A 14,634-nucleotide genomic window follows, 5' to 3' on the forward strand; every position below is an offset into this window, starting at 1 on the left:
AATCTAAGTAATCACAGGGTGGCCGGTGAGGAAAGCAGACCACCATCTCTGTAATTGCTTTTCAATAAAGTAATCTATTTTTGTTTGTAAATGAAGCCTGTTTCCTTTAAAAGAAATAGGAATGTGTTTAAAATGAAATGTTCTTTGCAATTATTTGGTTTAAGAAGTCAGTGATCCTGTGGACCACTGTCTCCTCGTAAGCAAACCTTTTTTTACATTGACAAAGAAAAAGAGGTCTCAAGGGGATCCCTTCCCATTTTTAATGAGTTATTACTACATGTTTGTAGTTGGCGAATTAATAATGTTTTGTGACAGAATTTGGTTGCATGACATTGATATATTTTATTCCGATTAAGTATTTGGATGTTATGCTTTAAACACACCATTTTCAAACACCAAATCTGTAATTGGTCCCAAACCAAATTGCGATTCACAACCGTGTTGCCAAATATATTTTATACTTCCCAAAATGCATTATTGAGGTCACATATGGGCCGATTTCTCAAATCAGCCTGTTTGAGACTGTAAATAAATCTAAATACATCTGGTCCTTAGTCTTTTACATCGAGCTCAAAATCCTCTAGCAGGGCAATCCTAAAGCTGTAGGCAACAAAGTAGGACAACTTTGCGGCACGGTCCCACTGACTCTCCAGAGGTCTTGGAAGTCTAAAACGTACAAACATTTCAGAGCTCCCAGTCGCTCAAGAGCAGCACTTAGGGGCGAGGACTCACTTCAGCAAAGGCCAACAGCAGGATCCACTCCAGTTCCAGCATTTACTGGTCAGCTGAGCAATTCAGGAAAAATGCCTCTTGTAGCTTGAAGTTAGATTATTCCGTAAAGATAATTATGCTAATGTATCAATGAAACAAACATTTATATAGGGATACAACGATAAGAACAACAAGGGCGTAGATATTCTGAAACCTAATTTTATATTGATAAAACTTCATTACTTATAAAGTGTACAAAATCAAGAAACCAACACAATGTACCCAGAAGTAAAAATATATACGCACGGTTAAATGGTCTTCATAGTTAAAATTGCGAACACCTTTTCACAGAACTTACCTACTCTACTATACTGTCGGTAATGGAATCAATTTTCTGAACAAACACGCTCGTGCTTGTGGGAATGGAAACATGTGTGGGCGGAATCGGGCTCTGGCTTGAGAACTTATATTCACCTTTTCACATAGGCAATCATTATACTTTCCTCTGTACATTTATGGCTGATATTGCCTTGTTAAGATGGCGATCATTTATGTCGTCTTTTTTCTTACTGGCCCCACACCTATGTCAGTTCTGTGGCATCGGGATGAGTAATTTATATGTACCTGGCCGTTTATTGATGATATTACCTTCCTAAGATGGCGACTATCTATGTCGTTTCACCCGCATTCTTTTTACCCTTTTTTTTTTTTTTCTTACTTTTACTTTTATACAAACTTGTGGTGTTAACTGGGTTGTGGTTTGAAAACATATATGTACCACACATAGTTAATAACTATGGTTGCCGTTATTTGTCTATGGATGATATAGCCCTCCAAAGATGGCGACCACTTTCCCGTCCTATTCCTATCGACATCTCCCTGACGTCATTTCCACGTTTTTCGGGATGAGAAACCCAGGTGTTTCTATTTTGAACCCACGGTTTGCACTATTTAAACATGCGGGGTAAACCACTTTTTCTTGTTGATGATCGACAGTGGTGGCTTTTGTTGGATCACGAAGGATGCGGAATCGGGTAGGTTTGCATACCGAATTCTCTCTCCTTATGGCTATGTGCATCGTAGTTAGGATTACTCTAGAAATTAGAACCCCCTGTCTTTGGGTGACGCTAAGAGGATTGTGAAAATAGAATTTAACATTATGATGAAAATTCTCACTTCTTTCTTATTTTTCTCAGATTACACGGCCGGTTGAGTATATTGCTATTAACTGAATTGATAGGGGAGATACTATTGATATATGTGAATCCAACATATATTTGGAAAAATCTGGACTGGCCCGTGTTATTTATTTATATAAAGTGGTGGAGCGCTCATTGTTGCTGTGTGTCATGTTTCCACTCCCTTCCTGTTTCCCCTTTTTTTTTTTTCCCTACACTAATGATTCACCTTATTTTGTGTCTCAATGTGTTTTGATCAGATTTCTATATATGACTTAATCATAGGCATTCTAAAGACTGGTATTCCTGTCCGTAATTTTGAACGAAGTCTAAATAGGAATTATACTGGAAGGATGTGATCCCCATTGGCTCTATTAAGCAGATACTCCTACTTATCTAATACGGCGTAGTTACCTCGTGAATGTGAGTACACATATTCTTTTGATAAAAACTTTTACTGTGTTCCGTCACCGGAGGGTTAGCCTAATATGACTAATTACATTGTTTGGTGATATATGTCTTATTAAACATATGAATCACCTCGGTTACTGCTCTTTTGTAATCCTTTGTATTATTGCTATTTATTCATCCGCTGGAAAGCTATAATTATCAGTTTTGGTACTTTGAATTATATACTGATCCCAAATAATTATTAGCTGGGAGATTGATACTAGCATAGCCTTCTTCTCTTTGTTCAATGACTAGTATGTTCAAAGCTTATCATTCCAGATGATTTAGTTATATAGCCTTTTATTCTCATACTTCTCTGTTTTTTTTAATTCCTTTAGTGTCATTGAATTGTGCTCTTCGAAACACTACTATTGAAAACACATATCGGTGTATCATTGCTTACGGTGGGTACATATTCAGTATCTATTTCTCTGGCTTTGATAGGGAAATATAACGGGTTTTACAACCAAACTATGGATATTACTCGCTCTTTTGAGACTCACACTTAAAGAGTGATATGAGCTGGGGTTTGTCTGTGGAGGCCAGGTGCCACACTCTGACTTAAAAACACGTCCCTTAGTAAAACTTGAGCCTGTTATTAAGACCTAATGTTGTGATTATACATCCCAATAGTGATACTGAGATTAGCACTATGACATGGGATTTTTCTGTGGAGGTCCGGTGCAACATTTTAAATAAATATAAAAAATACGGCCCTTTAATAGAGTTTGAGTCTGTTATCAAAATCTTACATTGTGATTATATATCCCAAATTGTCAATCGGTTGAGTTATATTTATATGGCCAACTTATTCGCAGTTCTAACTAGTCAATGTGCAGATAACATGTACAAATCTTCTTGGAACTAGCTTTTAACAATTGCTGGTATGGTGGTCACTGCAATTATTGTATGTCTGTCTAGAACTGTTAAGTGGTGTCTCCTGTAACCCTTATAAGAATTGAACACACTTTGTAGCGCCTTTTTTGTATGTACATTGGTTATGTCTTGCTTTTAGAAATCGTCTGTAAAATGTCTTTATGTGTTATTTATATATGTTTTCTTATAAACATTGCAGCCCTGAAGAAGTCCCAAGTTGGACGAAACGCGTTGGCTGCTTTGGCTGTTTTTAATGTCTATGTTACAAATAAAAAATAAAGAAGAATTTTTGAAAAGGAAAAGACACCAAGGATATGGACTGATTTAAATCACACTGTATTTTATGAAGTGGTGCACCTTTTGCTGTTTATCTAAATATGCTCCAAAGGCTGGAACAGCATTGTGCTGGCGGGTGCTAATCAAGAGTGCACACGTGGGGTGAACTTAAAACATCACCAACAATATGATGAGGTAACAACAAATCCAGTGCTGTCCTAGAGGGATACCGCTAGCTTTGTTTCTTTAGTACCTTTTCACAGAATGTTTGTAGGCAATCTGAAGATTTTACACAATGCCAAAATTGCCTGTAGTACAGTAGAATAAGAAATAGGTGTGATAGTCAACGTTTCGGTCAAATGTTGTCTTTGTCAGTTAGACCATCCTCAGGACCTTGCTTTTGTCGATAAAAAAGACACTTCGCACTGAGAAAAGTAAGTGATTAGGAAAGCTAGTCCATAGATTGACTTGCTGGTCAAGCAAAAAATGGCTTTCACTGCTTAGCCTAAAGACCCCAGTAGATGCAGGTACTTTCAGCCGGAAACGAAATACAAATTCTGTTTGTGAGTCGAAAAAAGGCTTCAAGTTTAAACGTGCGCTGTGTAGTCTGCCGAATACACAGTGCGTGTTTAAACTTGGAGCCTTTTTTCAAACTAGAAACCTGCACCTGAACCCTGCCTGAAGTGAGAACCCTCCAAGTGGTACCCACCTGATCCTGGAGCGTTGGAAATGGTGCAAAAGATGCCAAAAGAGCTAAAACCAAAAACCTGTGGCTTACAACATTTTCAGCAAAAAGTGTTCTGAGAAACAACAGAAAACTTGCACCTACCTGCTTGTAGATCCACCTAAGGTACATCACCGGTCAGCCTTACTTTATAGTAGCCCCAGCTACATTCTTTTCTTTTTTTTAAACTTTGTTATTTATTTCAAGAAGAAAAGAAATAAAAGAGAAACAGGCCCAAATTGAAATACAACATTACTTGCGAGTACATCTCCAGAGTGGAATCAGCCATGCTAGTAAACCAAGTTATATTCAAATAAAATAATCAATATCGTAATCTGACTGAGAACAAAAATCATGAGAGAGTCATGCCAGTGTTCGGAACCCCAGGGGAAAGCAGAAAAGAGGGCAGTCCTGTAAAGGTGGAAGGGAGTGGGCACTACGGTGTAGAGTCAGGTTCTAATGTGCTAAGGTAATCGCGCAGAGGTCCCAAGATATCTTTAGGGAGGGAAGTGGGGGGTTGTAGGTCTGCGTAATCTTCCCTGACTGTTTCACAATAGGACTTGCTTCGGAGCCAAGCAGGAGCAGCAGGGGCCACAGTCCTACCACAATGAAGAGCTATCTCACGCTTAGTCAAAAGAAGGCACATTGAGACTAAGCAGTGTACGGTATGCAGAATATCTCTGGTATAGCCCAGTAGTGCTAGAAGTGGGGACGGTGAAAGCTCTACCACAATTATGGCTGAAACAACAGTTGATGGACAGAAAGCAGAACAATGTCATACATTCACCCCAGTACAGAGATCTGTGCCTAAATCCATCATTTTTTTGCTCACCATGCCTTTCCAGTTTGAACCAAACTGAGACTTGTGCAAAGACAGCAGTCCAAAACCCAAGGCATGACCAGGTTAAATGGGCTAAATGAGCACCAGGGGTGTGGCATTTCAGGCAAATGTCAGATCTACAGGAATCAAATTTAACTACATTGGAGGGAGAGCGATCAGTACAATGGAGAAATTTGAAATGCAGTTGTTTGTGCCTATATTTCCTGAAACATGTCTAATTTGTGACAAGTAATAAACCCACATTTTGTCAGTGAGAGGGAGACCAGGTTCATCTCCCCACACATGTCAGACCCTGGTGGTGGTATCTGGCTTGAGGGAGATGCAAGTGCAGTGTAGGTGGGAAACTAGTCGATCTCAGTCAGTCGCAACAAGGGCCAGAGGGTTTCAAGTTTCAAGTTTATTATTAAATAGTTAATAACGACTAGTTCATAAGAATTGAGTGATTGTTAAACCATAGATATACATAAGTAAGATAAAAATATAAATATTAGGTAGCGTATGAATAAAACTTTTCCTAAATGCAAAGTGCAGTGCAATAAAGTTATTTAAGACAACCGGTATTACTCTTGGCCAGATGATTTGAGAGTTCATACATTATTACCAATGTTGACTCTGTCCTTGGTGTTCTCATTCCTGGAGTGGGATTAAAGTAGAATCAGTTCATAATAATCAAGCAACTTCAAAACCATAAATATACTTAAGTGAGATTAGAAATATGGAATGTTAGGCAGTAGATCATTTGATTTTGTCTGAGTGCAAAGTGCTGAACAATAAAATTTTGTGGGACTGGTAATACTCTTGGCCCAATGGCTTGATAGATAGTATATTGTTATTAATGTGCGTTCTGTCCTTAGTGTTCTCATTCCTAATGTGAGGTCAGTGAGCAGTGCATCCTGATGCTTTACAGCTCAGATCTGCAGGGTTCACTGCATCCATGCACCTGTTCACTTCAGGGTCCAGTGACATTTTCTTTTCTACTAACGTAACAAATCTTGTGATTTGAGATGTCATCAGTGATGTCATCAGTGATGTCACTGACCATGTCATGAATGATGTAATATGTGACGTCATCAGCAGTGCATTGCGGGGGCGTGAGTTATAGTCAGCTCAACTAACTATAACCTATGGTTTTTTCTGTGAATTTCAATGGTTTTTTAAATGCTAATTTCTAACTATAACGTGCCTGAAACCTATGGTTTTTAAGTGAATTTCAAAGGTTTTTTAAATGGTAATTTCTAATTATAATGTTCATTAAATCTACCTTTTTTTCTGTGTTTTTAAATTATCATCCCATGCTCAACCTGGTCCAAACTGAAAATCTCACCACTTTTCCATCGATACCTTCGGCCAAAAAAATCACCACAAATGAGAGCCACAACTAACGCTAATGATATGTAAAGTAGGTGTTCCCGTGCAAAAAAAACCTAAAACACCACTTCCCCATATTTTCAACGACCAGCCAAATCTGCAATGCGATCCAAAAAGTAGGCGATAACCTGAGTTAGCAGTAAGAAAATAACATCAGCCTTTAACTGTTGTAAGGAGGTCGACTATCTAAAGACCAACACGTGATACAGCTACTGATCATGCAGCTCCGACACCCAACAAGGCCACAACACCCACCACCACCAGGACCTCCCCCCAGGACCACCCCCCTACTACCACCGAGGCAGCGCAAAACAGGACAATGGAAGCATAAGCGAAGTGGGCTGGTCTAACATACGGCACTCCAGCGTAGGAGTATGAATAAATAGGCTAGGGCTCTGGGCGTGGTTCACTTGTGGGAAGGCCAAAGCGTCTGCCAGAGCGGCGGCCCTCACCCTGCCATGTGGCAGCTGCCATGACCACGGTCTTCCTCAACACAGGCCCCCTGCAAACCCAGCGGCACAGCACCGCAGACTTATCTCTGCACAGACTACTGCCTTCAATCTACACTGCAGACAGTAGGGCTCACAATTCAGATGGCGTGGCGATTGCAGACGACTCAGAACAGTAGGCAAGACACATTGCTCCCAGTGCGCCCTGCCCGGACCACGCATGATCGCACACTGCGTACACGCTGAGCGCCAAAGGTACCACTAACTCAATGCACCACAAATCAATGCCACGTGGCCTTAGTAAGGCAGAATTCATTAGACAAAAGACATTACTCCCAGTGAGTCCATCCGGGACCACGTATCATCGCAGGGTGCGCACACGCTGAGTTCTTCAGGTGCCACTAACTGTGCAGCTCAACTAAATGCCACGTAGCTGTGCGCCCATCCTGACCGCTGCCTCCGGCCTACACTGGGGTTAGCACGGTTCACAATTCAACATTAGTATCCATGCAAATTGTGTAAGAGACTATAATGGGTTAACAAGACCAAATGCTCCCAATCTGTGCAGCTCAAGTCAACGTCACGTGGCTGTGGGCCTTTGCTGACCGCTTCCTCCGGCCTACACTGTGGAAGACCGGCGACACGTGGTGCCACTAACCCTGTTCAACACAAGCCAATCCCACATGTGGAACTGTGTCTTGTGTCCTGAATGGCAGTGACTCCAACTCCATGAGAGAACCACAGCAGCAGACTCCCTTCGATTAGTAAGGCGTATTTTCATATGGAAGTCCAGCGACACGTGGTGCTACTAACCCTCTTCAACACAAGCCGATCCCACATGTGGAACTGTGTCCTGAGTCCTGAATGGCAGTGACCCCAAAGCCATGGCAGCGACCACAGCACCAGACTCCCTTCGATTAGTGAGGGGTGTTTGCATATGGAAGGCCGGCGACACTTGGTGCCACTGAACCTGAACCACGCAAGCTTGTGGGGCCACCAACCTATGCACGTGGCTGTGGGCCCTTGCTCACCACTACCTCTGGCCTACACTATGGTCAGCAGGCCTCACTATTCACATAGAGTCCCGATTGCACATGACACAGTCCAGTAGGCAAGTCACATTGCTCCCAGTGCGTCCCATCCGCACCAAGCATCATCACAGACTCATACAGTCTCAATGCTTATGGTGCCACTAACTGTGCACCTCAACTCAAAGCCAAGTGGCTATGGGCCCTTGCTGACCGCTACCTCTAGCCTACACTGCGGTCATCAGGGCTCACAATTAAAATTAAGTCTTCATTCATTAATTAAAGAGTCCAGTAGGCAAGTAACTATCACAGACCTAAATCCTACATAATATCCTATTAGTATCCTTGCTTTAAGAACTTTTTTTATATCAGTTATAGCTTTAGTACAATGACCAAATTCATCTTCAAGTGCAAACAAACACTCGATACCAGTCTACACTGCGGGCAGCAGTACTCACAATTTGAATTTTAAATGCTAATTTCTAACAAGAAGATTGCACTCAGAAAATATAACACTTCGTCAGTGTGTTCTACACTTATTTCATCTTTTCATGATACGCCTACACTGCAGTCAGTAGGGCTCACAATTAAAATAAGTATTTATTCATTAATTACAGAGTCCACTAGGCAAGTAACTATCACAGGCCTAAAATCTACATAATATCCTTTTAGTATCCTTTCTTCAAGAATTTTTTTTATATCACTTATAGCTTTAGTACAATCACCAAATTCATTTTCAAGTGCAAACGTACACTCATTAGCAGTCTACACTGCAGGCAGCAGAGCTCGCAATTCGAATTTTGGACACGTGGTGCCACTAACCCTGTTCAACACAATAGCCGCGACACATGGTGCCACTAACCCTGTTCAACACAAGTCTGTGACATATGGTACCACTAACCCTGTTCAACACAAGCCGCGACACGTAGTGCCACTAACCCTGTTCAACATTAGCCGACGACACGTGGTGCCACTGACCCTGTTCAACACAAGCCGATCCCACATGTGGAACTGTGTCCTGAGTCCTGGATGGTAGTGACCACCAGTCCGTGGCAGCGACCACAGCACCAGACTCCCTTCGATCAGTGAGGCATATTTCCATATGGAAGGCCGGTGACACGTGGTGCCACTAACGCTGTTCAACACAAGCCGATCCCACATGTGGAACTGTGTCCTGAGTCCTGAATGGCAGTGACCCCTACTTTGTGGCAGCGACCACAGCAACAGACTCCCTTCAGTTTTATTTGTTGTTGTTTTCTTTAAATAAAATGTTTTATATGTAAACCTATACATGACTAACATTCTTGTTAGTCCAACCACACAGGGACCCTTCCGGGCCCAAGAAGGTTGTTGGGGGTATGTTGGTAATGTGGGAAGAGGGTGCGTTACCTGCTGATTAGGGGAGAGGCAGCGTGAAAAGGGTATCTCTCACAGAAAGAATTCCGATATGTTTTCAGAAATGCCTCGGACAGATGCCAGCTGACGGACTGAATCACAAAATGTTTTTTCAATGCTTATGTAGTGTGAGTTACGAAAAGTGCGCACCCACGCTCGCAGAGGGACAACTACGGCCTGTCCGCTCGACTCACAGACGCAGTACTACAAGCCATCTGCTCCCAAAGGAACAGCAGCATAGTAGCTCGCAGAGGTACAGGCACAGTAGCGTACTAGCTCGCAAAGGTAGAGAGCTGAGAGCCGACGGACTGGCTTAGTGGTGATGTTGGGCAGAGGGAGCGTCAAAGAGTTATCTCGCAGAGACAGAGCTCCTGTATATTAAATTGCCCCCGAGACCTTTCTTTTATATTTTCACTCGATGCGAGAAAGCGCGCTTTCTGGACCAAGACCTTTCTCCCTGCCAAATTTGGCATAATTCCGTTCAGCAGTTTGACCTGTAGCCTTCTCTAAAGTTTCCTATGGAAAATCAATTGAGAAAACATGTTTTCACCCCCCCCACATAGCTACCTGTCGCAGGCATACTCGCTGTTGGTGTTCAGGTCAGTCGTCTAGTTGTCAACATGTCACAGTCACTCTCTGAGTGCAGGTTTGCACACACACCACACCCATCCAGCACATGCGTCACAGGCCAATTGACCATGCAAATTTAATTGATCGACAACGTCACATCCTTTATTGCCGGTGGTGACTGGATGGCCGATGCTCCACGGGTCTCAATCATAAAGAGTCCATGAAAAGTTGCGCAGAAAGGCTAGTCGCACCCTGAGCTATATGGCCGTCAGGGGCCTACTACCACGTGGCATGGACTTGAGTTCCACAGGATTAGTGCCACCCAAAGCTGATGTGGCCATCAGGGGCCTACCACCACGTGGCGCTGACTTGCTTCCACAGTCTTAGCAGCACCAAAAGCTGATGTGGTCTCTGCCATTGATAACTCAGGACTCAGTGAGACGTGTGAGATGTGCCGGGCCATGGAGAAGCTGATGTGGTCTCTGCCATTCATGACTCAGGACTCAGCGACATCTGTGAGATCAGCTGGGCCGCGGAGCTTTGACGGGCACGTGGAGTGCCCACTGGTAGACACTCCGGTGGCAGCAGGTAATTATTTTGTCATGGATGCGCACGGGCGGCAGTATCTCTCTCTCTCTTTCTCTCTCTCTCTCTCTCTTTCTCTCACTTCCCTCTCTTCACTCTCTCTCTCACTCTTCCTTCCTTTCCTTCTCTTTCTCTGTCTCCCTTCTCCCTTTCTCACTCCCTTTATTTCCTTCCCTATCTTTTTCTCTCTGTTTTTTTTCCTTCTCTGTGTCTCACACCTTTGATATGTGCATTACAGACGTCCTTATTTTGTGCTTTATTTTCCAGGCTGTGTCGTTGACATTCATGGTCCCAACAGGAGTCTTCCGCCTTGTTGTTTTGTGTTCATTTTGTTAAATTTAGTTTATCCTTTATATATAAGTTTACGAAAAAATAAAGATCGAAAAAAAAATCAAGAAAGTTTTTGGTTGTTACTTAAGTGCTGTGTGACTCTTTCTCATTCTTATTACTGTTATTTCGCAGTGTCCACCATGGTGTTAAATTTTGGGGCAGTTATCATGGGAGTACTGGTGATGTCTGCAACTTCCACTAGCTTCTGAATAGTGTTAGATATATCTCAACTGTAGTTGCATCAAAGTGCTGATAATGAAATGCAGAGTAGGCGTTCCCATACAAAAAGACACAAGGAGCACCTTTGCGATTTATTCTAAATTCTAAAATCCTGTTTTGAATTGCACTGTGGTAGTGGGTGCATTTACAGTGTACACACAAAAGATGAAGAAATGTCATTGTATTTATATTGATTGGGAATAGTGGGTCAGGTGCTGGATCTTTACTGGATACACTGCCCAGTTCGTTTATTTTTCTGTACACGAAAAACCACATCACAACTTTCACAACAGCTGTGATGCGAAACAAATTCCGTCAATAAGCCGCGTTAGCACCAGGAATTTTACACCTGCTTTCTGCTGGTGTTAAGCAGGATGACTACCTGCAGCATGAAAGGGAACATAGCCAAGAGCCTCACCAAAACACCCACAGGTGCTATAGAGTCAATGAGCATGATACACGGATACCCATGAGGTCCACAACACTCATTGCAACAACCACAGGACCGCCAACGCCCCCCCCCCAACCCGCATCTGAGCAAGTGTGTCCGTGTGGTCATTGTGTTAGCATGATAGGCACGGGCCCTGCAACATCACAGTGTCAGCGTATGTTACCATGTCACCTCAACATTGGTAGTGAGCCTGGTCATGTAGCTACGCATGCATCCTCCTGCATGCACAAGCGGCGTGTGCTAGTCTGGCGTACACAGGTCAGCGCAGGGGTCTCCCTATCCGGCAAGGGGAACGGGGTGTCTCAGACATATCAGTGTTCAGGAAGTGCGGTAAGTGTGTCTCTGTGTTCTGGTGTGGCCACCACAAGAGATGGCAGTCAATGTTGTAAAGTGGCATGCACCACCTCCAAACTGCAGTGTCACGGTGTGGTTGGAATGCCGCAGAACATGCGCGAATAGGCATTACAATAGTGTGCCGTAGGAGGGCACAGGCTACAACTGTGCACCGTACAAAAGTGTGGGCGCTCATGGGAGGGAGGAGCAGCTGTTTGGCAACGTAACACACAGTGAACCCGCGCCTTGAGACCCTACGGGTAAGTAGTGCGCTCTATAAATGTCTTTGATTGATTGATTGATTGATGTGCCACGTGCTGGGCATCTCATCCATGATGACCAGGGTCGCAGACATCCCACAACACCACGACCGGCCTTTGTACATATCCTGTATGAATGCACCTGGAGAAGTTACTGTAGGGATGAAAGGTTCTTTGTCTGAGCTATCTTGCACTAGCACATCTGCTGCTCCGAGAAGGAACTTGCAAGTGGCCAGCCCCCCTTACAGATACGATAATATTTGCATCCGTCTCCCACACTATGCACTGCTCAATTTGAGAACAACGAGTACACATCCCACACTCAAAAGTCATTTGTCGTAGTTAGCGTACGTGAAATGGCCCTCACACGTACTCCCCCCACACCCCTGCCCTGCACCCATTGCACACAGACCCTGCTCATTGCACCAAGCTGTGCCATTTCATCCACAAGACTGCCACACGGCAAGCCAGTGCAGCTACAAGCAGAGCCACTGATGCAATGGCACAGCATCCCGAACACATGGTCTACTCCATTCACGTCCACCTATACCTTGCACGTCTATGCATGTCCTGGGTGCACTGCCTTTGGCAGTAATTCGGATCACTTACCGGCTGAACTTCCGCATAGCGCACATCACCTGCTTTCAACCTGTATTGCAATGTCGCACGGGCCTATCCGAGTGGTGCATGGACGTGTGCCTCTCCAACGAGTGGGCAGCTGACATGGATTATGACAGGTGTCTGCGCCCCCTGTTGGCCCACGACCAGGAGTGTCATGGTGATGCCCTTTTATGGCATGCATGGATGTTTGGCATGCATGTTGGGAACTGGGCCTGGGAGATTGCACGTGTCGTAGTATGCAGTGAGCAAATTGACCCACTTCCCGATTCTGTTTTGGTGCACACTGGGTACAGTGGTTGGAGTCGGCACATCTGTCCCGGTCAGCTGATGGATTATGTCGACGACATGTCAAATATTGTGGCCAACCATCACTCATTAGAGATAGTGGCTTACGCAGCTGCACTCGCGTTCATGGACAAGTGACAAGGAACCTGCAACCACGACTCGATGTGCCACATTGAACGTGTCCCCCCGCATCACTGCACGTTGTACATCTGGTCACATGTCCCAAAACAACAGTGGACATGGCTGCATTGGCGTTGACTCATGTCCGAGCCATGGACAACCAACGTTGCTTGACACTGACGTTTGTTGGTGATGGACTACCCCAAGGTGAACATGGGCGTTTTCCTACGTTCCTTATTCAGGCATGCTGCTGCTTTTCTCTGCATATCATGGCACTACTCTTAGCCGTACTGACAAGCACTTTTTTTTAATAAAGTTTCCACATTTTTACTTATCTCCAAATGTGTTGTGTCTTCATTTGTATGCCATTGCCAATGTGTGTGTCACGGACTCTCTGACTGCCTGCCATACGTGAATTGCTACCCCATCCGGACTGTGGTTTTGTACTTTTGTGTTCTCATGTGCCTGTTTCGTACTGATGCTTTTGGATGCTTATCTGCCACAGGTGAGTCCATTTGTATCCTTTGTTCGATTGTACGAATGTTTGCGTATGGACAACATTCTGTTGGATGTTGGTTTACACTGCTTCCTTTGTGTGTGTGCTGCATTGTGTGTGAGATGTCATTTCATGTGAGATTTTGTTCACCCTTCTCCCTTTCAGGCAGTGTGGTTTTCACTTCTATGCTTGTTCAGTGGTGTGATGTTGGCGGGTTGTGTGACTTGTGCTCCTTGTTGGTGTGTTTCATTTTGGCCATGGTTTGTCTATAGTTGTGCTGTACTTAATTGTGCATGTGTGCCATTGTGCCCATCTCTCCCCGCCCCCACTCCCTGCTTCTTCCTCTTCCTAGTGCTGTTGTGTCTGTAATTGTATTGCTCCACACATAAGTACATGTAATGAACAAATTAGAATAGTTGCTTGATTCTTTTAGGTTTCAAAACTTCTCTCTATTGTTTTTTTTAAATTTTCCAGATAGACAGTTTTTTAAATATTCATGGACACATAGAAGTCAGAAGTGCAACGTATTCTATCAACACACTTTCTAGAACATTCTACAATACGTGCAGGTTAAAAGTTCATCGATTTTTTTAAACCTAATGATATTTTTTTGCAACATTTTCTTGAACACGATTCTTTTAAGTTCGAACAGTGCCTTCCAAATGCAAGTAGTAGGTGTGGTTGAGTCGAGCAAATTTTATCCTATGATATGTACTCCACGTTTAAACTGCTTTTTCTTAACCAATCACAAAGATGCTTTTCCACAAAACAAATGTGCACCCTACTTTTAAAAAACAATGCTTTTCATCTCCCAATCAGGTTTCGTTTTGTATTGAAAAAAAAGTAGTTCCCCATCTTTAAATATATCTCTTATTCTACAAACGGACTGCATGAGCTACAGACATCTATCCTTCAAAATGCTAGTGTGGATCGTAGGACATAGCTATGTTTTCTGGTGCAAGAGGCATGCAGAACAGAGACGTATTGACTTAGACCTAGGTTTACAAAATGTGGACTTTAAATGGTTTGGACAGAGTGGATTGAAGTGGCACCAATTGTTGCCTTTGG

Source organism: Triturus cristatus, chromosome 4_2 (assembly GCF_964204655.1).
Source record: "Triturus cristatus chromosome 4_2, aTriCri1.1, whole genome shotgun sequence".
NCBI classification, from domain to species: domain Eukaryota; kingdom Metazoa; phylum Chordata; class Amphibia; order Caudata; family Salamandridae; genus Triturus; species Triturus cristatus.